Source organism: Agelaius tricolor, unplaced genomic scaffold (genome assembly GCF_023055355.1).
Source record: "Agelaius tricolor isolate 1412-34295 unplaced genomic scaffold, bAgeTri1.0.p SCAF_2, whole genome shotgun sequence".
Classification (NCBI taxonomy): domain Eukaryota; kingdom Metazoa; phylum Chordata; class Aves; order Passeriformes; family Icteridae; genus Agelaius; species Agelaius tricolor.
Window position 1 is genome coordinate 45,922,355 of NW_027269262.1, and position 26,568 is coordinate 45,948,922.

At 43.6% G+C, this 26,568-nt stretch overlaps 1 protein-coding gene across 26 annotated transcripts in view; it reads left to right on the forward strand.

Annotated features, from left to right (window-relative positions):
- Nucleotides 1-10,896: 10,896 nt before the first annotated feature.
- EPB41L3 (erythrocyte membrane protein band 4.1 like 3) overlaps nt 10,897-26,568 on the forward strand; it is a 97,304-nt gene continuing 81,632 nt past the window's right edge. For 7 of the 26 annotated variants that reach the window (XM_071417531.1, XM_071417540.1, XM_071417567.1 and 4 more), the window contains exon 1: nt 10,903-11,098. The gene's annotated coding sequence lies outside the window, so the exon portion shown is untranslated. Of the gene's footprint in view, nt 11,099-11,738; nt 11,939-13,323; nt 13,444-26,568 lie in introns of those variants that run through there. The other 19 variants (XM_071417460.1, XM_071417514.1, XM_071417498.1 and 16 more) reach the window with 9 other exon arrangements.

The following is a 26,568-nucleotide window of genomic DNA, read 5'->3' on the forward strand; positions in this document are numbered from 1 at the left end:
CTAATTTTCTCATTTGAGTAGCTGTTACAATACTCAGCTTCCCTTCCATGAGTTTTTTTACTACTCTTTGGAACCATAAGGTTTAAGCAAAGTAGAGATGTAGGTGGGAGGAAGAAGAAAGAATTGAAGTTATCTAAGATATGTGGTATATTTTTATATCCCCAAATATATGTGTATAAAGAGAACCCAGTGTAGAAACAAATATAGGAACATTGGAAATTTGTGAAAGAGAATATACAATACAGTTGAAATTACATTATTGCTACATTGCAATGCTTTCAAAATACTTCTGCTGATAAAAATTTCAGGCTGGTTTTATTTGGCTCCACTTTTTAGTATTTTCATCTCATCTATTCCACAGAACCTAGATTTCTCAGGTCAGATTAATTGTTGGTCCTTCATAATGAACCAGGTTGATCATATCTTGATAATTAAGATGAAGTCTTCCTGCAGTGTGATCCTGGTATCCTCTGGAGTCATGCTCAGGTACCCAGGACACTGAAGGTGTTCTTCACCTCTCCAGCTCCCTTGAGCTTGAGTGCAGGGTTTGTGGAGGTGAGTTCCCACTACAGGTGGGAGGTGGAGGTGCTCTCTGGGCTCGTACAAGCTCAGCACTCACTGTGTGGTTACAAGAAGCTGTTGTTTCTCCCTCTCACTCTGCTTCAAATATGACATCTCTGTGCACGGTTGTTCCCCATCTGTAAAGTTCTCAAATATTTGCAAAGGCCTAAGTGTAACTATAACCGCTTTCTGTGGTCTAAGTAAATCCTATCCAAAATATTCCTTATTATTTAACTTAGTAATGCTGTAGGCATTTCAGAAATGTCTCTATTCTTCATCACTTTTTTTTCTCTTGGAAGCAAGCAAAAAAACCTGAACTTTTCCTTACACAGGGCAAGTGTTTTATAGGTTTCAGGTTCTGAAAGAGGTAACAAGTGGTTAAGAGCAGTTGCTGTACTCATGGTAGAGAAAGCTGAGGGTATTAAGGACTTCAAAGATAAGAAATTAAGATGTAACATGCTACATTATCTTACCATAATGGCTCAGTTTGCATGTACATAATGCATGGTAACTGCTGTTTTATGGCGAGTTTCTCAGATGCTGTAATTGCCTGGTGAACATTGCGTTGCTGTGTTCATCGACTGATGAATTCTATACAAACTTTAGACACATCACATAATGGGATGTCTGGGAAGTTGCAAAGTGAAAATTTTATTTGATAAGCTGAAATAAAATTGATAAATAATAGGGAACATAATTTTAGCTTTAAAGATGCTTTGAAGTGAAGTGAATAAAATATCCACATTGATGATGCAGCTTTTGCAACAGACCTTGTAATTTACATGCATTTCAAGATCACAGTCAATTACAGAAAAACAAAACTTTGCTTTGCTTTACTTTGTAAATTCATCATTGGTGAGTTTAACTTCAGAAGTCCTTACCTTAATCATTATAGCTGACATACAGCTATAGTGACAGTCAGAGTATTTGATTTCATGGGTGTTGTGGAGTATAGAAAATTTATTTCTCTCAAAGGCTAGACCTTTTGTCATGTTATTCATTCCAAGAATTGCTCATCAAAAGTTTATTATTACTGTTGTTCTTATCATTATTATTTGCTACTTATTAAAAATAGGGGAAAGGAAAACAAACTGAAAACCTACCAGTGAGGAATTCACTGATGACATGAGAACACTTTCTTCTTGAAGAAAATTTCAGAGTACTACATGAAAATGATCTTGCTCTCTGAAGGGGTTTTGCATTTGTGCGCCCTAAGAAATGCGTCACCACAATTGTGGTGGATACTCAAGGCTGAGTTCTCCAAGAATAAGTCACTCTATCTCCTGCCTTTTTGTCTGGTTGGAGCACAAGAACAAGAGCTCATGTTTCATCATTCCTCTGTATAATCACTTTCAGGTTCCTTCAAAGCATGGCAGAATCCCCCACAAAGGAAAATAAAGCAAGACTTTGTATTGCTTAATGCAAAGCAGAGGGTGGCTGGTGCAGGGAGAGACACGGAGGCTCTGCACCATGAGACACTGCCACAGCATCTTTGATGCTAAGCATTCCAATCCATCCTGTGCAGTGCCATGACAAATAAAGACAAGCAGTGCTGGTGGTGTAGCCATGGTGGTCTAGGATGGATGGTCTAGATGAGCAAAGCTTGCCTCTCTGTCTAGGGGACGGGTTTTGTTTTGGTGTGAGCCCGAGTGGGCAGGGATCCTGTTTGATTTATCGCAGTGTGTGTGGTGATAGATGATCAGCGTGAGCAGTGCTGCCTGTCAGCTCACACACTGCCAGGGCATGTGCTCCTGCCTGCCTTGTAGAGTGATCCAGAGGGCTACTCAAAGCACTGAGCTTGCTGGGGCAAGCATGGAGTGTAGAGGACTAGGAGCAGTAATAAAACCTTATGAACGCGACCTTTCCCATATTTCATTTTCATCTTTCCAATTTTTCTCCCCAAAATGTGAAAGGAAGATAGGAGAGCAACTCATTGAAGTCATCTGAACCCTCTGAAGGCTGTTTTATGAGTTCATTTATCTGGCTTGCTTGTGTTTCTTTGTAACTTCTTTCTTCTGCTGTTCTTCTGTTATTTTCATCTATAAAAATAACTCTTAGGCTATAGATTAGCTGCTGTACAAAGAGCAGTAAAATGGCCCAAACCTCCAGGAATGGACTTAATAACAAAGTCAGAATTGGAGAAGTTTGGGACATTTAATTCCAAACTAATTGAGTTATAGAATTTTCTTGCAATTGTAAAGGCAACAACTGTGCACTGCATATTGTGTAAATGTAGTGCTTTGTATCAATGCCACTGTGTTTTTCCTTTGAGAAAGTATTTGTAGGTTTCATTATGTCTTACACTGTGTGTCTTGTCAGGAGAAAACAATGTCTTAAACTGAAAATGCTCCTTTTCCAGCCTTGTTGCCCTTGTCTGGCACCTCAAGCATCAACAAGGTCTGGTTGCTTTGCTTGAGAAAGGGCTGTTCATGGTGCATGGTAACGGGTGCAATGGCAATTGCAAATTTCTCCTAAGCAGATGGGTCAAGATACCCAAGTGCAGAGTGATGCAATCCATTACCATGGTGCCATCGGAGTAGAACGGGCAAGTTGGCAAACTGAGGACCAGCCCTGTGTGTAAGCCCTGACAAAATCTGTCGACATGATTTTATCTTGAAACAGAGATTCCAGTCCTACTTTTTCTGTTTGTTACTTTGTTTTGAGAGAGGAGCTACATTAAAACCCTGAAAAGTGGGAGGGCTAGGCTACTCTGGTTGGTGTGTTTAAGAGGGCCTTGGAAATAATTTGACTGAAGTTTGAGAAAAATTAGTTCAAATGTGGAGGAGACTATAGCCTGGAACTCTTTGGTTCACAGGCCCTTTGTAAATATATTATTTTAGTTATGGATTTGAAACCACTGACATGTGCTTGACTTTAACTGTCACCAGTGGTTCTGTGTCAGCCCTCAGGTACACTGAAGGGATGCTTGCTTATTCCTGGATTTGGGTAAGGAATGGAAAGGCAGTGTGTGCTTTGTGTGGTTTTGCTCAGCAAATAGATTTTTCAACCTGAATATTTGTTCCTGTTTTAGTTTAGAAACCTTAGAAACTTCAGCACACAAATTGTTTTAGTTTTGGTTTGTTTTTTTTTTTTTTTTTCTTTTTCTTGAATGTGATGACAGAAATTATGACATTTACTTTTCTACCAAAAAAAATTGTGCACCCAAAAATTAATTTCCTGGGAAAGCAGCAGAGCATCTCTTCTTCTAAATGCAGGATCCTTATGTAAGCTTGTGCATTCCTATCAGCCTATTTTTCTGAGTAACTTTTTTAAAGCAGGCGAGCTGGCCTGATGCTTAAGGCATCGAGGACGTTGCTTGGCAACTTTGGGCTGTGCATGCGTTTCTGTGGGAGCAGCTGGACAGATGTTTGCACACAAGCTGACTGGGAGCAGAGCCTGGTGGTCACCAAGTAAACCCAGTCCTAAAATTATTGTTTCAAGGGATGTGTGATAAATTAAACATTTGCACTGTGAGAGGCTGTTCATGATACTTGTTATTTGAAAAGTGTAAAAAGCTTTTCAAAAGGTGAGAGGCTGAGATGCCTTTCTGGCTATTTTTTGGTGCCTAGGGGACAGACACATACCATTTATCATTTGGGTGAGTAAAATTTGTTTGGTTTAAAGCTGTAAGTTGAAGATGATGGTTTGTTATGGTGTGTATTGCCTTTCCCCACCCCCCCAACTGTACCAGTGTCATTTTGATGCTATTAAGAGGATTTACCCTTCAGAGATTCCAAGGCAGATATCACAGAGCTGTTTTGTAGGTCTGTGTCAAGTTAGCAACTGGCTGCATTTCAGTTAGAAAGAAGACAGTGGAGTGTGACCCTCTGCTACTTTCTATCCTGATATACAATTTGCTGGGTACACACAAGGCATGTAACTTTAAGGTATGCCACTATATTTGCTGAGGAAAAAACACAAATACCCTGTATCAGTGAGTAACTTCTGATTTTTCCCCATGAGTACTGATAGTGAGAGCGAGTTGCAGAGGGAGTAAGCTGTTGAAGCAGAAGGAAGGAATGAATGTCTCTTCACTACCTTCATGTTAACTGGCAGTGTCCCATGAATTGGATGTGAGACTTAAACTGTAATCTGGATCAGATGATGTTTTAATGCATTTTGAAAGTGTCTGAGCAGCTATGAATTTCAGGTGGAGGAGCTCCTGGCTATGTGCAGAGGCTGTTTGCTGGTGCTGGGCCAGCCCCTGTGAGCCCCACTCAGGTGGGGGCTGAAGGATAAAGGTATAATTTTGATCAGTTGCTCACATAAATAAAGGCTGATGCCCAACATCATCTGATGCCAGCACAAGCTGGCATGGCCCCTGACAGAGGCAGTGGTGTGATATTGCTGTCATTTTCACTGCTCATGTCACACCACAGCACCCACTCCTCAGTCTCATATTGATGAGCTCTCACAGGAAATCATAGTGAGCAATTGATCAGATTTATTGCTTCTCCTCTATTTTCAGTTCTAACTTGAAAGGGTTTGCCTGCTTCTTCCCACAGACTTAATAAATATTTGGAGTGGCTTAGTGAAAGGGGCAGGAGGTGGAGGTGGGAAGGAGCAACTGAGAAATTGTGGATTGATAAAGAGGTTTCTCCTGTTGGTATTGCAGATGTCTAACTGGGAGAATGTGGCAAACTGGGCCAGGGACAGGCTGTGAGGAACAAGGGTGACATCTGGCTTGGTGGGCTTGGAGCCACCGGGCACAGCCCCAGGTCCTTGTTTTGTGAAGAGCAGCCACTTCTGCTGTAAAGTTTTGTGCAAGGGAAGATGTAAGAGCAAGATGAGGCAGCATACTGGGAACAACTGTGCACTTTCCTAATTAGAGACAGAGAAATTACAGTGCATAAATTGGGGGTTTGCTTTGTTGCTGTTGTTTTCTTCAAAAAGTATATTTGATAGATTAAAAACACCAGCCCTTCCTCTTTCTGAGAGTTTACTTATTGTTGTCCAATCTGGGTTTTTCTACTCTTCTGTCACTCTGGGAGATTAAAAATAGAGAGGGATAGCTCAACAGGAAAGATAGTGAACCTAAAGTTCTTGTTTAGACATGCCAGGCCAGAAATGTTTCAATTGTAAGGAATCCTTGAGCCTAAAGGAATCCTTCAACCATTGAAGAAAGCAACCTGGGACATCTTAGCCTATAAGACAACACAGATAAAGGATAAATGTGTTCTGTTTCAAGCAGGCCTTCTTATCCTTTCCCAATAACATTTTAGTATGATGATAAACATAAACATTCATTGTATTTTAAACAAGAATCTACTACTGCTTCCCTTAATTGCTTTTAACCTTAATTAGGATGAGAGCTGAACTGTGTTGGGTGCTATGCAAACACTCATTAAAGTTCCTTCTCTCCCTGGTAAATCTTGCAGCTAACGAAGACAAATGATATGAAAGCAGTTGGGGGCTATGCCTATTAACCTGGCCACTGCAAGCCATTTTATTATAGGTGTCATGAGGAAGAGACATCTTCCTCATGGGATTTGTAGAAGGCAGTTATGATTCAGGATGGCATTTCTATTTCTGATAGTAGTCCATAAATTTGAGAATTGATTCTTCTTTGACTCAGTGAGACTCTAGCTTATGCTTAGGTAAACTTCATCTTAAATCTTTCTCTGAATTAGATGAAAAGACATAGAAGAGCTAAAAATAGTTTTATAACTAAAATGCAAGACTGGGTTTAATGGTATGGAAAAGAAGGAAGGAGGCAACCTAGTAAAGGAAAATAGTCTGTGTTGACCTCCATAGAGATGGTTGCCATCTGGGAAGTTTGTGGTCCTAGAGCTGCTACTGGAAAATGAAAATTGTCCTTGCCTCCCTTATTGTTGGGCTGTTCAGGAACACTAATGAAATGAAAATAAATTTGTACTGACTGCATATTGTACTGTCGGTTTCCTGTAGTCAGCATATATTAAATCAAGCTACAGTTAAACCGTATTAATGACTATGAATAAACAAAATAAATAAAAAAATTAAAACCTTAACTGTGATTCAAAGCTTCAGTTTATTATTCTCTCTGAAAGGTAACTCTCATATGTTTTGGTCACAGCCTCTGGTTCATCCCAAAGCATCATGTATCTATAAAATGTGACTCCCTTTGGATCATAATGGGGGCTGGAGAACTGCAGCAGGAGGTAATCCTTGATAATCCAGTTAATGCTTTCAGCCAGAAAGTAGCCACAGATATGAAAGTGGCAAAGGGCAGTGCTGAATTAATTGCAGTAAATCTTCTATGGGCAGGATTTCAGTTGCACAGTGCTGGGGCCAAATTTACTTATTGTTCCTTCGGTAGTCTTAAAATGGGGTGGATTTGGCAGTGACTGGCAGAGAGTTACAGACAACAGACCACATAAATCTCTTCTCTGAGGTCAGTAAACCAGTGTCAAGAATGAATCTAACCTGCTGTGTCACTGAGTTCTGCTTAAGGATAGCTCATCTACAGGTTTACTACTGACATATTTGAAGGCAATGGTAATATTGGCCAATTAGTCGGCATTATGTTTGTAGTGAGTGAAGACAGAAATAGAAAATTTGGTTTGATTTCTAAATCTTACCTTCATCTGTTCACAGTGATCATTCTTAATTATGAGAATTTTGTTTCATTGCCATGCAGAAAGTTAAGCTGCATGAGTCATGGACAGAATGGTTTGCTTTTAATAAATGGAAGTGGATACGGTAATAATAAAAAAAAAAAAAGAAAAAAAAATCAGTTTGACTCCAAACCCATCTGCCCGTCTAGACAGATAGTGCCAAGCTCCTGTCTGCTAAGAAGTATCTTCTTAATAATGCTGTATTAATGCTAGGACTTTTATAGTACTTGCCATTTCTCAAAGTGCTGTGCCCAGCTAATTCATCATTGGCTGGACTTAAGACGGCTTTTTGCTGAGTTTGATAGCATTTTTGTGTCTTGCTTTTCTGTTATGTGCTATTTTGAATGCCATGTCCAATCAATTAGAGAATCACAAGAATGTTTTAGGCATCAGTTCCCAGAGCTGGGCAATAATCCTTGTCCCTGTTCTTCCAGGGTTGCCTATTCATCTTTTCCTGGCAGAGACCATGTGTCTCCCCATTCCTCTCCCCTATAAAAAAAAGTCCTTGTAGTGGCCAAATGCTTTGCACAGGCCTGTTTTCCTTACCACTGTTTTCCTCTGAGTGGAACCCTGTGGGGAAGGGGTGTGTGTGTGTGTGTGTTGACACCTTTTCCTTCCCCACCTTTAATTTACCTGCTTCATGTTTGCTATTATTTCTTCTGTGGCTTTTTCTTCCTCCCTTTGAAGGGCTTTCCCAAGCAAGTTGCAAGTGTTTACCAAAGCTGAGAAACTGGAAGGGCAAAAGGGGTGTATGGATAGAGGGGAGAATGGAAGGCTGAACTTTCCACCTATTTTACCCCCTTCCCCAGCTGTGGGTCATTCTCCTGGGTGATTCTGACTCTTGCTCATACAGTTGGGTCCTGACATCTCAATACAGAAAATGGAGAAAATATGGGGAAGATATATGGTATGAGGGGAAGGAAAACTGCTTTAGAGGGAAGATGAAGAGATGCCTCTCGTAAGGGCTGAGGAGGAATAGATGTCTGGGAAATCCCTGGCCAATAGGTATGGTGCTAATAGAGAGAGAGGGGGAGAATGGGCCAAACTGGATATGAGAAGAGGAAAGGGGATGGTGTAAGAGGAGCAGGGTGGGAGAAGTGTTCTGCAGTCACTGAAATAAAGAGGAGATGGTGTGTGGGTGGTAGCACCCAGGGAGCTCATGTCTAGAGCAGAGCGTGTGGAGGGGTTCAAAGGCTGTGCGTTCAGAGCAGCTGTCAGTGTGTGGCATCCCACCTGCATCCCACCCAACCTGGTCCTGTTTTTAAATAAGCAGAATGTAGGAGTTAAAAACTCCTCCATGGCAGGCAGTAAGGGCTGTGTGACTTGCTGCCAGCAGGGCCTTATGTGGAGGTGAGAAGGGGTTGCCTTGGGCTGCACCAAACCTGATGTGTTGGGAGTTGAATGGAACTCATTTGCTCCTGACATCTAGGTGTGAAGCACCACCTCCAGAAAGAAAAGAAAATAGCAAAAATAAAGTTATTGTCCCATAGTAAGGCAGGAGATCAGTCTCTTCTCATACTACCTGGACTTGTCATCTGGTGTCTTCCTTTTCTGTAAATGGACACTATGTTAATTCCAGTGAAGTGCAGGGGGGTTATTCACATTTCCCACCCATGTAAGAAGAGTATGGATTCAGGCTTGCTATAAATTACTGAAAAAAAATTTAAAAAATTAAAATGCTGAATAATGGAAACCTAAACTTCCTTGGAGCTTTCTTTTGACAAAAGTCCTGACAAGTGGGGCAACAAATCCACTTTGGAATTAGAAATTAGGATTTGAAAATAAAAAAACATACTGTGTTGAGAGCTCTTGAGAGCTCTGAAACTTAGGCCCATGTTGGTAGCCCAGAGGTACCAGCTGCCTTTAATCTGTTGCAAAGATTTCTTGTTTGTAGGAGCAGCCTGTTAATACCACTTGATGCTTTGAGGTTAAGTCAATGTGCTGGAAGTCTTCTAGAGCCTCAGATGAAAGATGCCATTATGTATGCAGAATATCCACAAAAGGGATCACAGAGAATAGTGTAACTGTGGGGTAAATCTGCCTGCAGTACTGCTCAAGGACGACATGGGTGGCTGGGGAGCACTAATAACTCCTGTGATGTGTCTGCATAAAAGTGATGTCAACACCTTCCTCTGTAATGGGCAGTGCAAGAGCTGCCAAAGACTGAGCTGGTAAATTCTTGCTGTTTTTTCACAAATATTTCTCAAGTCTCCTAGTTTGCTTTTGAGACTCAATTTGATTCAGAGCAAGTCAGCCCTTTTCTTACTTTCCTCTTGTTTTGTTTTATTTTTTTTCAAATCAAACCTTGTTAACTCTAATGTGCATCTTAGCTGTCAAGTCCGTTCCCTTGTGATTTGTGATGGCTTCCAGAGCTCCTGGTGGAAAACCGTATACAAGTCTTGTTATTTCAACTGCGTGACCAGAGGTATGCCTCTCTTAGTTGATGGCATGCATTTTCCTTTTGAATTCTCTTTCCTTCTCAGGCACATTACAGTGTGCCAGGCACTCTTGCAGAGCAGGTGAAGAGGGCAGTGTGTGGCTGGCTACAATTCCACGTGAAATACAGAGCAGCACAGTTTTGCAGATCTGAGAAATGGTATGATTCTGCCTACTGTCAAAACCTCCTTCTCTTCTTAAATCCCCCAGAAATGCTGCTAATTAAAAGAGCTGTTCCCTGCCCCTCCCTCTCCCCTTGATTCATGTCGGAGTCCTGAGTATGATTTGGATCTCATAAGCTTTGGGATCTCTGTAAGTGCCCTATCTAAAGAGAGAATAAGCCTCATTTATCCACTTCACTGTACCAGGATTGAAGGTGCAGCATCAGACCGTGTTCATCTGTCACTTTTCTGCAGCCAAGCCATCACTGCCCTTCCTGTGGTCAATTCCTCCTCCAGAAAAGAGCACGTTCAGCTGCTTCTGGTCCCCTAGAGAAGCAAAGGAGCAGTGCCTCTGAGCACGGTGATGCAGCAGTCTCAAACCCAACAGCCACTCCTGTGTGTGTAGAAGGGAGAAGTCAGTTTTGTGCTCTAAGAGGAGCTATGTATTTACCATACTGGAATGGTGCAAGTCAGATTAATCCCCTCCCAAACTACTTTTGTATGCGCTACAAATTTTTGATGCTTTCTGACATGTGGCATGTTGTGGTCTGTACTGGAGTACAAACTTCAAAGTCATCTTTGGTTTCACATTATCCCTTTTGGATCAGGAGCTGATGTGCAACAGGACTTATATTTTATTCTTTTTTTTTTTATACTTTGGCAATCTTCTTGAGGGAAATATGGTTCATATTTTAAGAACATGTAGTTTGTCACTGAAAATTAAAATTGAAAAGGCCCCCCCATTAAAACCCCCACATGTAATTCAAAGCTAGATCTTGCCAGCTCACAGCTTGCTGCTTTTAAGCTGACAGGGAGCTTCTCAATCGCAGGGGTTTGCCTGAAACTGCTGCAGCTATACTCATCTCCCTAAATACAGGGATTCATTTAGCTGAGCCAAAAACCGGCCGAATCCTTCCGGACACAGGTGGGGATCCCTGTGCTGGCGGGGTGGCTCTATGCCGTGCCCGGAGAGCAGCCTGCGGTGGCCCAGAGAGTAGGGCCGGCGGGAAGGCTGCCTTCACAAACCTGCTGGCATCCAGCTTTTGCCGCTCTCCCCTGCGTACAGTTCTTTTTTTTTTTTTTTCTTTCCTTTTTTTTTTTTTTCCCCTTTCCTTTTTCCCTCCCTCTCGCCGGAGGAGCCTCGGCAGCCCTGATTTGCTGGGGAGCGGCGGAGGCTCGCTCTGGGCAGAGCCGGGCTGCGCTGCCGCTGCTGACGCGTGGCCGCCGCCGCGCCGGGAGCAGCCCCGCGCCCGCCGCCCCCGCGCTCCGCTCCGCGGCCGAGGAAGCTCCGCGCCGCTCCGGCCCCGCCGCCCGCGGTGCCCTCCCCGCAGCGGGGAGCTGAGGGTATGCCCGGGGGGGCGGGGGCAGGTCGCATCTCCCCCTTTTTATAATAGATACCTAATTATTTATATACGCGTGTGTGTGTATATATAGACATATATAAATATATATGTGTATATATATATATCTACATCATTCTTAGGAGCCATTTTTAAGTTGGGGGGCGGCGTGTGCGTGCGGCCAGGCTGCCTGGGGGAGCCGGGGCAGGCAGCGAGCGGTGTCCCCGCAGAGCGGGGAGGGCGGCGGGGGCTCTGCGGGGACACACACAGGCTCGGCTGCTCCCGCCGCAGCTCTGCCGGGCGGCGGACGGTGGGAGGGCGAGCGCAATTTTAATTTTTTTAGGACGATACGCATTTCTGTGGGAAACTTCTGTAGGCGGCGGAGGGGGGCGGGCGAGGCGTGTGGCGTGGTGGGGCGCACCCCCAGCCCCCCTAGGGCCGTGCCTCGCCCAGTGCCGCGCTCACCTGGGGGACGCCACACCTGGGCGGTGCGGGGGCCCGGCCGGGGCTGCGCTGCTCGCCATGGGGGGGGGTTACCCCCTACCCCCCCGCCCCGGGCCGTGGCTTCTGCAATGCGGTGGGTGTGGTTATGCACGGAGCACATCGCAGCCCCGGACCGCTGCAGTGGCAGCACCGCGCCGGCCCCCTCCTGGCCGGCAGCGAGGGGCCCCGCCGGGCCGGGCCGGGCTGGGCTGCCCCGCTCCGCTCCGCCCCGCGCTGGAGCCATCGCGCCTCCCTGCCCCAGGTGCTCGGGAGCGCGGCTCGGACACTGGAACCCCTCACTCACTCTTCCCCATCCCTCCTCCTGGCCCCGCGGAGCGCGGCGTGGAAGTGTCGGTGCCAGGTGTGTGGGGAAAGGGGAATAGAGAAGCCGCGGGTGCGACCAGCGTGGGGGCTGAGCGGGTCCGTCGGTGCTCCCGCATCCTGGGTGCGGCTCCGCGCCCTTGGGCTGCCAGAGAGGGACCGGTGCGGGTCGGTGGAAAAGGATTTTGTCTTTTTCGGTTGTCCCATTTTTAATTCAAAGGCGAAACTTCATCACATATAGCGAGAAGCTTAAAAACTTGCACTCCTGTGGAAATCGCAAGAGCAAATCATCCCTGTCTGGCCTTGTGCTCTCGATTTAATTTCTCTTGGGGCTGTGCTGGAGGAGGAAAGCGCTGGGTCAAGGCGGTTGTTACTCTCACCGCGGTTCTCCGGCGTGTGCCCCTGTTTGAGGCAGAGATGGAAACTGTTTCCTCCACTGAACATGCACATTGCTTCGAAGTTGAAGGAAACTACTTACAGTGTTTTTCTGTCAAAATGATTGCAAGTCAGAGGCCCGGTTGCCAAAAAAAAAAAAAAAAAAAAGGGGGGGAAAAAGCTCCGGGTTAGGTGTGTCCCATCCGCATCTGTTCTTTTACAGCCTGGTGAGCTGAGTGATACTTTTTTTGTTTTACTTTTAGTGTTGTCAACAATTGTCTCTGTCCATAGAAAACTGAAAGGTTTTTTATAAAGAAAGCAAGTATTATTAAATCCTATTAAGAATAAGAATTTAAGCAAACTACATAAGGCTTGGACCAGTAAAGGTCAGATGCAGTTGAATGTATGCTTTTTCTCTAATTCTATGGAGAAGAGTCGTTTCAGAGAGTATTAAAAGGTCAAGATCATCATGCTGCATCACTGATGTTGTTAAATTCACTGCTCTTGCTGCACCTCTGAGCGTGTACATGCATAATAAAGTATAGGCAAATACTGCTATGCTGGTCTCCTTGGGTTGGAAAGTTTCAGCTCTAGTGTGAGGATGGGAGCTGCATGGCAATCAGGCGAGGAGAGGAGAGCCTGAGAGCACTGCATTGGGGTAAGAGCTGCTGGAAGTTTATTCCTTATGGCACTGCATGAACGCGAAGGCTCCTTGAGCTGCTGGCGTGCTGTCGACCTGCTTGCTGCGGCAGGGAACACAAAACACATCGGGAAACATTAAAAATACACTGGCTCTATTTTATCAGACCAGCGCAGCCCCGGCCTCTCCCCTCTCTAATTGCCTGCAGTCACATCCCTCTGTTAGTGGTGCAGCTGATGGCCTTTTCTCCCCAAAGGCTTCCCCATAGGACGAGGAGCTGGTCGGATGCGCATCAGGAGCTCATCCCATGGGAGCCCGCTGCTGCGGTGGGCAGGTTTAGCCTTGGGGAGGAGCCGCGGGGGAGGGGGGGCGCAGGGTGTGGCACCCATCCCCATCCTCCCCCTGCGCCTCAGCCTTGGCGGCTCCTCGCTGGGCAGGGCTGTGGCTGGCTGCTGGAGAGCTGCACCAAAACTGGAGAGGGCTGGTTGGGTCCGGGTTCTGTTCTCTCTTCCCAGAAGGAGCAAGTGAAGGTGAAGCTACAACTTACGTAATGTTTCATTTAATCGGGATGAAATCTTTTCTTGTCTGTAGTGGAAATCTGCTGAATATTTAGTCTTTAATGAGAAATCATTGTTATTCAGAGATTTTTCTTTGAAATCCGGGAAGGGGTAGGTGATGGTAGATTTGTCCCACAGCAGCGTGGTCGCACCTATGTTTACTATGTTTGTTGTTTGATGCATGGTTGTGAATTTCATGGGGGTTATGCATGGTTGTTTTCCTAAAATATGTAAAATGTCACTTTTTTTTGTATTTCAGGCATGATTATGAGTTAACAGAAAGTTCTTGAAATGTGTTAAATGTGTTATTCACGGTGGGTGACATTCAGACTCTTTTCATGGAAATCTCATGTACCAGTAAATGACTGCTTGTTGTCTGAGGGAAAACATCAAACCATTTATAAGTGGTTATAAAAGACTTCTTGTCTCTCATGAGATGAAGCATCAGCTTTATTTCTTGGGCTACAGCGTTTTCAACACAAAAGTGTGAAACTATGTGACTTTGTCACATCAAAGTACATCCTTGGCTGAGAATCTGTGTGCGTTCAGTGCATGTTTAATATAAGTTGGGCTTTGAAAACAAAGGGTCAGTCTATGCAGGGAGGGCTGTTGTGAGTCTGCAGGATTGTGTTTTCTCAATGTGTATAGCATGGCCCTAGGATTTTGTGGTTTAGCATCTTATTTATCACATTTTTACAGGAAATATGTTATGACTGCAGTGTTTGAATGTTCAAAGTGTTTTGTTCAAACAAAATTTCTCTCTAATCAAGTGAATATAAATGCATGCATATAACTGAAAAATATGATTGCTGTCAACTAAGCTGAAAATTAGACTGAAAGTGTTTTTTCTGGATGATGGATTGTTTCTATTTTGTATAAAAGTTGTAGAGTATAAGAGTGTTACCCAGAACTAGACTTAAATAAGCATCACTAAGCAGTTTGAGTCAGTAGCTTAAAGGAAGTCTTTAAAAGAGATGAACCACTGGAAGAATGATAGATTAGCTAGCTTTTATTGCATGTTTCTCTAAATTTTCAATCTCCAGTGTTAGCCATTTATAATGGCTGGGGAATGGTCCAAGTCTAAATGAGTATATGGACACATAGCGCTGCCTCTCTCAATAGCTGGCTCGAAACACCCAAAGAGAAAGGCTTGTTTGCTTTGGGAAGATCTCCATTTCTTAAAGGGAACAGCCCAGGTAGTGGAGAAGAGGAGCATAAGCACTTTCCCTGGCTTTGGTAAGAGAAAACCTACAGGCCCTTTGCTCCCTGCCCTGCCACTCTCAATCGTTGTCACCATCACCATCAGTGCAGAGGAAGCTCGGGAGGATTGCTGAGGACTGAGTAGCTCTGGAAAAGCAGAAATGGGTCAGTATTTGGGACAACTGAGTTAATCTGAGACAGTGTGCTGTATAGGCAGCAAAATCAATATCTCCTGCACCCTTCCTGAGTAATTGATATAATGCAATTTGAGTAATTGTCAGCTTTTTGTCTCTGGAGGAAAATGAAATCTTTAAATTTTACTTTGTATCAGTGGAGCTGGCTGTTCTTGTATAAAGTGGGTAAAAGCAAAAAGGAAATTATAATCTATTAAATCATGAATCTATTTGCATCCTATGGGATGCAGTATATGAAAGAGTATTACATAAATGAAAGTTTAAGAAGTACGCAGAACAAAAAAAAGTGGCTTTTCTACATAGACCTCATCAATTTTTACCCTTTCCTTTATAGATCTTGGAAATACTTTGTGTGCCACAGACAGAGACTCCTTTTCAGTGGCTTCACTATCAAAACTGATCTGTTAGCAAGCTGAGAAACAAAAGAAGTACTGAAATCTGCATGAGGATCCTCCACTGCATGTTTGATCCCACTGAGAAAAGTCTTTCAGTTTAAAGGGTTAAAAAAGAATGTAGAAACTGGGGACTTGGAGCATGTGTTGGGGATAAAGGGCTAGAATAAATGGAAAGCATATGTGAATATAAAAAAAATTCAGAAAGGGTAAGGGAATGTGAAGAGGAAAAAGCAGGATACAATTTTGAATACCTGTTCATGTGCGGGTATTTGTAAGAAACAGATGTTTATTGGCAAATGGGTCAGGGGCAAGCAGTCACAGCATTGCTCTATTAGGTGAGACTTGGGAGAAGAAAGCTCCTGTGTGGGATAGAGAATGGTTGATGATTTTGATTTAGGGCTATGTTAAATTTGGGACTACAAAGGTGTAGCATGTGCTCATTGCCTGGCTTTTACTGCAGCCTTTTTCCCAAAACAGGAGTTGGTTTTTGTTCCCAGATGGGCTGCAGGTAGCAAGTGAGTGAATAATTTGAGGTGGCAACAGCTGACCCTGGTGGGCTTTTGTTTGGAGCCCTGTTGATGAGCAGTGGATGTTCATGGGATAGAAGTAGGGAAAACACCTGGTCCTGGCCCAGATCAGGCTAGGGCAAGCTGCACACTTAGGCCTGTGGTTTTCTTCCACTCTGTAGTCGTGTCCTGCTCCTCCAGTCAAGCTCTTGCCTATTGCTCCCCCTGCATGTCCCCTTTCCCTGGCTGAAATTACTGGCTGGATCCCCCTGTCTTTGGGCTCCTTGGTGGAATCCCTAGAGAACCCTGTCCTCTGGCACTCTCCATTTTTCCCATCACCCAAGAAAGTGGCCAAGTACTTGGCCACTCGCTTGCTTCTCCTCCTCCTCATTTGGGATTATTCCTTTATATTCCTTATCCTCAGAGCTTCATCCCTTGAAGCAGCTCAGTCACAGCACTCTCCACCTCCCAGGAGGAGGTGAGTAAATCCTGGGAGACAGCCACATGCTGGGGTGCACCAGCAGCCCTTTCCCTGGTGGCAGGAGCTGACACCACTCATGGCATCCAGGGAACTTGACACTGCTGGTAGCAATGGAGCAGGGGGACTTCTTGGTGGTGGAGGTTGCTTTGTTTAGTCTTTATGAATCTGAGGGCAATTATGTGTAACACCTCCAGTTCCCTAGGATGTATTGGCTGCAAATAAAGTCTAGTTTAATAAACCAGGAAATGCAAACAGGCTGTGAAGAAGAAGAAAAAAAAAAAAACAAACAAAAAAACACACCAGCTCTTCCAGACCTAGGAAACATATGTTTATACTAACTGAGAGACCTGTTCTTGCACCCTGACTCATGTTGGGGAGTATCTTAGTCCGCCAGTCTTCCCACGGAAATCGGTAAGCCTGGCTGTGAAGCAAGGCTCAGTTTGGTTTAGATGGAGGGATCAAAATCTGACCCAGCCAAATTGTAGCTTAGGTCAGGAAGCTGAAATCTTTCTAAGGACACTGGAAATGATTACTTCACCAGGTGCTCTGTATTTATCACTCTCTTCTTTCTATTAAATTACTGCTGTTGCAGAGCAACTGTTGGGGCAGACGGAGCTTAGCCCCTCTGCTCCCAGCACGGTGTGATTCCAGAAGGTGCCCCACAGATGCACTGGAGTCCATACATGGACATATGCATATATACAAAGAGAAACATCACTGCTTGCCTGTGAGAATTATTTGTAGCAAAAAAACTGATACCTCTACTTTGTTCCTGGTAGTGGTTCCTAACCTTACATATCAGTAAATACCAGGTTTGATAAAGTCAGTGGGTGATGTATAAAAGTGTGTGCTCAGGAAAGCAGGGTCTTTTAGTTTGGTCTGATGGTTTGATAGTCCAGGCACTGGTTGCACAGAGCCCTCTGTGTGTGGTGTCTGGCACCGGCATTGGCTGGGGAGGTTGGGGAATGATGGGCAGCTGCCTTTTTGGAGGTTAGCATGTCACTTTGTCTGGGAGCAGGCATAAAACACAGGTCTCACTTCCACTTGAGGGGCTGGCACAAGGTGAAGTGGCTTCTTGTAAGCAGGTTTCTTAATTGATCATTTTTTAATGATCGTGCAGTTTGCTGACACCAAGGTGCTGGAGGGAAGGAATGGCATTCAGAGGGACCTTGACAGGCTGGAGAGGTGGGCCCAAGTGAACCTCTTGAAGTTCAGCAAGGTCAAGTGCAAGGCCCTGCACAGGGGTCAGGAAAAATCCAAGCTCAAATACCGGCTGAGAGATGGATTGAGAACAGGCCTGAGGAGAAATACTTGGAGGTGTTTGTGTAAGAGAAGCTCAACATGACAGCAAGGCATGATCACAGTCCAGAAAGCCAACAGCATCCTGGGCTTCATCAAAAGCAGTGTGGCCAACCAGCTGAGGGATGTGGTTCTGCTCTCATGAGACCTTACCTGGAATATTGCTTCCCTCTCTGGCTCCCCAGCACAGGAGAAGTTTAGACCTGTTGGAGCAGATACAGAGGAGGGCCATGAATGTGATCAGAGGGCTGGAACACCTCTGCTAAGAAGACAGACTAAAAGAGTTGGGGTTGTTCAGACTGGAGCAGAAAGGCTCTGGGGAGACTGCATTGGGACATTTAAGGAGCCTTACAGAAAAGATGGAGGGATTTTTTACATGAGCATGTAGTGATAGGACAAGGAAGAATAGCCAGGTTTTCTAGAGAAGTTGTGGATGCCCCATCCCTGAAAGTCATAAAATCATAGAATATACTGAGTAGGAAGGCCCCATCAGGGATCATAAAATTCAACTCCTGGACCTGTCCAGAACACTGGAAGATTCACACCATGTGCCTGAAAGCATTGCCAAAGGCCAGGTGCTCAAGGCAAGATTGGATGGGGCTTTAAGCAACCCAGTCTAGCGGAAGGTGTCCCTGTCCATGGCAAGGGCGCTGGAACTTGGTGAGTTTTAAGGTCCCTTCCAACCTAAATTATTCTAGGATAGTGGCAGTATGTTGCTACTTTAATCATGTGTCTAACTGGGCAATGCTGTTGTAAAATCTCAAGAACAGCCCCAGAAGGAAGAGCCCAGCTGTAGGATTGAAAGGTAAAGTGAGATGACAAGGGGTTTTTTTTAACCTTGGAGTTTGTCTTTTCCATTTCTTCTATCTTTCCCATTTAGATCATTCCAGAAGACTAAGGTTTTGGTCAATTATATGTGCTTAAAGAGAAACACTGTAATGTAGTTTCCACTGTACTGGAGCATTATTCTTGTACAGCTGGAGCTGGCAGCCTTTCATTCCCTTACCACCTCCTTTTTTCTCCTAAAAATAGCAGCACACTACAGCAGTATTACAGGAGAGGCAGAAGAACGTTTCCTGAGCAACAATTTTTGCCGGATAGTGGTTGAGGTAGCATCAAGAGCAGATTTGGGGGAAGTTGGAGGAAGATATAAATAGGAACAGAACAAAATGGGACAAAGATAAAATTGGTACGGAGAGGATGAGGCTGGTCAGTGAAAAGCCTATGGATGGTGATGTTCACTGGGCTGTGTAACAGTCTGCCTGGGGAACTGGGAGAAGCCTCAGCACTTGAATCATTTAGGAGTTGTCGAGACGGAGCACTCGGCAGCACTGTAGGGGTAACAGACTCACGGTGCAGATCGGAGGCGTGGGTGACATGACCTAATTTTCGTCTCTGATTTCTATGATTTATTAAAGAGTTTTGCAGACTTTCTCTTAGCAGGCTTAGAGCTGGAATTTGAAGCATGGCAATTAGGAGGATCCTTTAATAGTGTGCCAGCACTGCTGGGGTTTCATCAGTTACTTGCAGGGGTAGTGTGCTAAGTGCAGAAAACAGAGGCTGGGGACAGGCTCTATGCCAGCTTAGATCTGGTATTGACAGTGGTTTGCTTTCTGTGTTCAGTTCTGCCCTCAGTGCCACTACTAGTATTTGTGGATTACAATAATCTATTCATGGGCTGTAATAGATATTTTGGAAAAAAAAAAACCCAAACCATCACCCACAGCCACTCCTGATGCCACCCTATTTAATGACACTCTCAAGAAATAGAGAATAGCTGATTTGACTCACTATCCTGATCTTGGGAATCCCTTCATGCCTGGGTTGGAGAAGCAGAGCCAGCAGACAATGCTTCTGCTCTCACCAGTTTTCCAAGATAGGGAGAAAATACAGCACCCACTTCCTTCATCAATATATTTAAATATATTCAACCAGGCTTTCTGTCTGCATAAACAATGTATCTACTTTTATTTGCACAAACTAAATATGCCACAGAATTACTGTGATGGTGAAATGCTGGTATACTTGAAAGTATATATGAAAGAAATGCTGAACTTAGTTGAAAGCTAAACTAAACATACTTGAAAAGCCAACCTTATGCTTCTAAGTGTTGGTGCTAAGGTTCTTATTTCTGATCTGTTACCTGTTGGCCACAGCTCTTGTGAAGCTCGACCACACAGAATTTCATACTTAAGGTTTGAAAATATTCTCTCCTCATCTGCTACTTCTTTGACTTAGATTTCTTGACTTATTCTTCATTGTATGAACCTGAAACTGTTTTTCTTACACTTGCATCATATATAAACTCAGAATATTTTAATGTGTAGCTTCTCTGCCAACATGATAACGCAGAGCAGTAAAGCCAGTCCTTTTCTCAGCCCTAGGGGACAGTGATTGAATTAAGGATGCAGAGCTGAAGAATAAAAAAAAAGTTCCTTCCTTTTAAATTGTTACCAGCTTCCCATTGATGTGCTGGAGAACAGACATAAAATGTCTCTTGTCAGTACGGGGCAAACTGCATGGTATTGGGGTTACCCATGGGGGCAAAATGGCTACATTGACCAGAAGGATACCAGCAGCCTCTGTTACAGTAATGTCTGTATTAAAGCAAACTTTTTACCTGGATTTGGACTTCCTCCTTCTCGAGCTCCAATGTTGTTTTAACCTATCTGCTTTGCAGACGTGATCTCTGTATTTTCCCCCTCCCTTGTTGCTCTGAATCACCTTGCCTCACCCCAGTAGGAGTTTGGGTATTGTGATTTATTTTCCTGTTTCCCTGTGTCCTGCATTTTCCATCATCTGAAGTGCCCCTTTCTAACTCTAGCCAGTGTTTCTTCTATCTAAAAGCAAAAGAGCTGGTACAAAAAAAGATGCCCCTCATGACCTTCTGATCCTGTGATGCTGCTCTGAAGAATGTCGTTGGTGTAGTTATGCCTCCTTCTTTAAACCAGTCTGTGGAAGTCAGTATAAGTGTTTGATATTTCCATAGATTCTTAGGAAGTCTTGCTGTGCTTTTTCTTTGCCCAAGTGAAAAAGTTCTGGCATGCACTAGAAGATGCGGCAACAAAACCTCATGTTAAAAACTTTCTAATTGCTTAAGAAGATACCCATCACTCTCTGGCTTCTGAGCAGCTATAAAGGGATAAAACAGATACATTAACTACATACTGCATTGTGTGCTTCACTGAAAATGCTTTGCCACCTTTCTTTTAAGGCACGCCAAGGTTATCATTGTTCCTAACCTGCAGAACTGTGAGTGTGCTTCCTTGGTAGCGTCCTCTGTGCCTGGAATGTTGTTGTAAGAAAAAAAAAGCTCTGCAGGACAGTATTTGGCAAACAGATCAAGGTCTCAGCCAAGGAAATACATTGTCTGTTCATTTTCTAAACAAAACTAGCACAGCTGAAAGCATGTGTTTTGTATCTGGTTTCCACTGGCTGTATTTTGATTTTGTAAAGTAGATGTGATATGCAATTATTTCTGCAAACGTGATGTTGTTTAAAAAACACTAGTTGTTAAATATTTCTTAATTAAATGTTGGCTGCTGAGTCTGAAAGAAACTGTCCAGAAATTCAGAAGGGATAGCATAAACATTAACAAGAGTCTGAATAAGAGTTTACATAATGGATAGAATTATTTCCTACTTAAAAACATACTGGAGATGTGGGCTAAGCAGAATTCACTCTTTGACTAATCTCATGTTTAAGCCCAACATCTCTACATTTCCAGGCAAGGAATCCTGCTTTCTCCTGGCATTTAGTCTTTGTTTTAAGATCTTGGATAGCCTACTCTTAGCCTACTATTCTGAAGTTGTGGTGTATGGAAACCCCATTTTATTAAGACTGTGGACATTTTTGGAACTTTATTTCTTTCTCAGTTCTGGTAGCACACACAGTGAGGAAACTATTGATCACTAATACTAGAGAGGCACAAAATTGGGGTATAAGAGTAATAATATAGCATTGCTTAAGATAACAGTCACTCCAGTTCTGAAAAATGCATGGTATCTTCCAGTACTGGGGTGACAAGGCATGATGACAAGTGCATTCCATTAGAAAAAGGCAATTCCTTGAAAACTTGGTGTGAGCTTGGAGTATTTCACAGACACACCAAATAAAATGAATTGGAAGGGACCTTCAAGGATCTTCAAGTACAGTTCCTGGCCCAATGATCACACCATGGGCTTGAGAGTATTGTCCAAATACTCCTTGAACTCTGCCAGGCTTACTGCTGTGACCACTTCCCTGGTGAGCCTATTCCAGTGACCAGCACCCTCTGGGTGAACCTTTTCCTAATCTCTAACTGAAACCTCCCCTGACAAGACTTCAGGCCATTTCCTCAGGCCCCATCACTGGCAAATGAAGTAGTGACTAGCAACAGGAAAAGTTTTCATTCAGTTTCAAATAAAAAGCCACTCAGTCTCCTTTGTCCTTCCTGTCTGACCCACAAGTACAGTACACAGAGCTCTTTCCAGGTGCAGATAAAGGCCTCAACTTTGTTTCTGTCGCCTTCCTTGCAAATCACAGCATTTCTTATCGGTAGGCCTGCCCCAAGTCCTCCCCTGCTTTGGAAAACAAATGGTAGGAGGTAGCAGTGGGGACAAGGACGAGGTGCTGGGCTCTCCTGGCTTGCAAGGAGCAGGACTTCACCCTGTGGTGCTACAGGACATGGCTTCCCCTTCTCAAGGATGCTCTGTAGCAGCTCCTGGGGCTGGTGGCTGACTGACTGCCTGCTGCGCTTGGTCTTTTGTCGTAGGCGCCGCCAAGATGAATAATTCAATTTGTCAGGTGAAAATTTAAATTGCATCAGTCACACCTCTTCTAGAGTTATCCTGTGATTAAAAATGACAAACGGGTTTCAATGAAATACTGTTTTCATGTTCTCCTAACCTCTCAACACATACGTATTTGAAGCTTAAGAGTGTCACACGCACTCTTTGAAACCCGTCTTTAAAATTATATGTTTAATGTAAGGAGGGAGAAAAGTTTCATCTGTAGTTTAGAGAGAACTGAAAGGGTATCCATTTTCACCTAAAATATTGACCTTTTTTGCCTTGCTGCTAGGAGCAAAGCCATAGCTGTTCAGGCTTTGAATTTCTGCACCTGTCTGGCATGATCTCTTTGCTGAGAAGTGATGCTTATAGACTTGACAAAACCTGAATGATTAATCTGGTAGCCTACCAAAATAGCCTTACAGTAGCTGATAAATTTATGCACAGTTATGGAAATCCATTAAAACCTGGATGTTGAATTGTTAATCTCAAGCAGTAGTATAACATGGAAAACCAATGCACTCTTTTCCTGAAGGGGCCCCACTTTGTTTAAATGGCTGGTAACTTCCAGCAAGGTTGCGGCTCCATCCTCTATGAAACCAACCTGCAGTTTCATAAACATGAAGGCTGCCTCTTGGAACCAAATTTTACTCTGACACACAAGGCAAAAGGCAAAACCAAAGCATGATGTGACTCCTGAACATGGTGAAGGAGACACCGAGGAGGCTGATCCCAAACATCCCTAAGCCTTGATCAGCGGACTACAGGCTCTGGGCTGTCAGGATTGCCAGCTGGCACTTGCCAATCATGCTATGAATGGAGCCTGCTTGCTGGTTTTGGTAATAGTGCTTTAGCAGTCAAGCAGATGTTGCCCTGCTCTATAACAAATAGTATCTGGAGATACAGGCTCCTGGGTTTTGGTGTGCAGAGTTGCAGAGCTCTGGGATTGAGGATGTGCATGACTGTCCAGCCTGTGGGTTTAGGTTGGGGAAACCTTTTAGGCTCAAAGGCTCAGCAGGTGCCCCAGACATTTGGGGATTACAAAAATAACAACATTTTATGGCTGTTTGGGGGGATTTTCTTGTAGTGGATCTGAAGGGCTTATGGATGATGAGTCTTTGAACCCCACACTGTGTTCCCACTGGGTGTTACACTGCCTTCACCTGCTTTGTTCAGATTTCTGGGGGTCTTCTTATGTCACGTTACCAAAAAATACAGCATTAGCTTCAGACATCTTCTCCCTTTTTCAACTGTGAAGCCAGTAATTTTCTTATAAAATATCAAGTCCTCTTGAACACTGCAAGAATAGTACCAGACAGAAATGTTGTCAACTAGCTTTGCTATTCAAATAATCTCTTACATGAATGTGAAAAATACATTTTCAAGATTGAAGTGCTAACCCCAATTTACTGTTGCAATCTAAAGTAAGATATCAGGCCTTTCATTATTTTAATTCAGGCTCCTGTTTAAACTTTGGGCTTAAACCAAACAGCTTTGTAAATGCTGTTGGTTATAGAGCTCTTTCTAGTATATTTTCCATACAAAATGTGTAAACACAAGCAGTGTTTATGCATCAATTTTTAAGCTCTTTGCATTCCAGCTATTGGCACTATAAAAATGCATTAGTTTAATTGTTAAGATAATACTATTTTGCCATTTAATTTCCCTGGTATAAGATGAGACAGTTTTTAAGTGAATGGAAGGTTTTTAGCCAAAAACCTGTAAGGGCAAGAGGCTTTGATTCTAGTTCATGGTCTTGGAAATTGGAAAAAGAGCCTTTTAAGGACTACTTAGAAATAAATGATGGATATTGGTGCCATCTCTTAGTGTGGCAGCTGGAAAGTTTAATTATAGGCTGGGAAGTCAGTTAGGGATTAAGGAAAGTGGTGGTAGAAGGGGTGAATGTTAATGACAGCTGTTTGCTGTAGGCTTCAATGAGGCAAAAAACATATAGAAGATAAGCGTAGGGACAAACATATGCTGGCTTTGAACATTCAAAAACACCAGGCCTTTGTGCCTTGGCATGTGACACCAGTTTGAGGGAATTCATTTTACCCCCCCTTGCACTTGTGGAGGGGGGAGAAATTCTTTCTTTCAGAGTCCCCAGCACAGGGGAGCTTGTGTTCACAGTTGGAAAACAGCACCTGGGCCAGGGATAAATATAAACCAGGAGAGAAGCATGTACTCATATCCTCATTAGGAGAGTGGAGTTGGCCTGAGAGAAGGGGATCCATATAATGAAATGTTTGGTCTGAGGCCCTGACATGCCCATGCCTTGCACTGGCTTTGCTCTTGTCCCAAGCAGCACACTGCCTGTGCCTGCAAAGACCTGTGAACTAAAACAAGTTAGAAAACTCATGGCATGGAGTGTAGGGGTTGTAAGCATGTCATAGCTGGGGTTGCAGACTCACACATGCAGTTTGAGGGAAACTCCAAATCCTTTTGCTTTTGAAAGCAATACATTGGGAAATAGTTCTGCATCTGCTCAGGGTACACATAAATCCCATTGTACAGGTCAGGCACTACTGCTGAGGTTAGAAACACTGCAAAGGGCAAGGTTGGTTACAGCCATCACAGTGTTAAGGCTGAACTAGTCTTCCTGTCATTCTCCCAGGCACTCAGTTTAGGTTTTTCATTCAGGTACATTCAGTCTGTTCTGAAAATAGCTAAATAGCATTTTTTTTTTCTTCTATGGCACAGGTTTTTCACTATATAAATTTTGTTTGAATGAAGAGGAGTTGGAAGGGATGTGTGCCAGACTTAAGCCTGCTAGGTGCATACATGACTTAACAAGTCTGCTTTCTAACAAAAAACTGCTTTCTGCAGTAAGCAGATGTCATCCTCTGAGAGGACTGAGGATGATAACATGAACCATCTTTTGAGAAAAACAAAGACTCCCACAAAAAAATCAACCCCTCCCCCCAACCCCAAGAAACTCCCAAAGGCAACCCAAAAAACCCAACCAGCCCATGAAACCCAAACCAAAAATACAGCCTTTTTGTTATGAAGAGTGTTTTAAACAGATGTGCAATCATGGCTTGTTGGTGTTTCTAGTCTTAGAGAAGTTTGGATTTATCCTTCTTGTATGTGAGTTTTAAAATTGCCTTCTATTCAGCCATAGTAGCAGACCTGCTGTACCTTGCAGACAGCTATGGCTGCAGTATTAGAGGAATAAACTCAAAGAATCATCTTCTCCATTAATATTGAACTAAGTTGAACATGTGCTTTTTTCCTCACTTTCTGTTGGATAAAATTTCATAGATTTATAGCTGCACATGATCTTCCTTGACAATTAAAACTTGCAGTGCACAGAAATGTATTTAGTTTAATAAGCTGCAAAACTGTCTCATATGGGACTTCTGGGTGTTACAACACTGAGGTTGTTGCAAAAATAATTCAGCCTGTCTGCACTTACTTGCATGTGACCAACCTTAATGAATGTATGGCTGTGGTGTATAGGGTGGTACAGTCGAGTGCTTGAAAAATAACAAAATAATATTCATAAAAAATCAGGAGCTTTTGGATGCTTGCCAGTTTTGGTTACAGCTGGAGCTGGGTGGTTGAGTGAAGGGGCTGATGGTATCTTCTGTCCTTGCTGGCTTGAGTAGGTGCTGGGTGGGTGCAGTGGCACACACACCCACACAGAGGTTGTGGGCTCCCTCTTTGGCCCAGCTGCTTCCCACTCACTGGGGAGGGACAAAGAGATTTACACCTCTGGTTCTTGGAGAGCTTACAGTTCATGGGAAGCTGTCTGGCATTGGACAGAAAGCACTTCTTATGCTCTTTAAAATGCTGGACAAGAATTCACAGCAGGCATTTCCTGTCATCTGAAGTGTGAGCAGAGGAAGAGGAAAAAGGAAAAAGCCCTAATAAAATGCATCTCACTTTAGGGATGGAGAAGCTGAATAGTTGAACCTGTGTCACTTAAGGTTATGTCAGTGCAGATCAAGTGCTGAATTGCAGATGAAATAATAAGAGATAAAAAGAATCCTTGCCTTTTTGAAGGCAGTGCACTTTTACAAGACTGTAAAAGATTATAAATGGGGTGAAACAGGGAAGAACCTCAAATGTGTGTGGTTTGGAAATTGTGCCCTTGATTGTGTGCTTGCATGTGAGCAAGAGAAGAAATCTCTAACTTGCTCACTCTGCAGGCTGCTGTGGTTTTCTGGGTAGTTTCAGTTTTGGTGGGGTTTTTTTCCCTCCAGTTGATTCTTCTCCCTTCCTCCCTCTGACCCTCCAAGTCCCCCTTGGAGA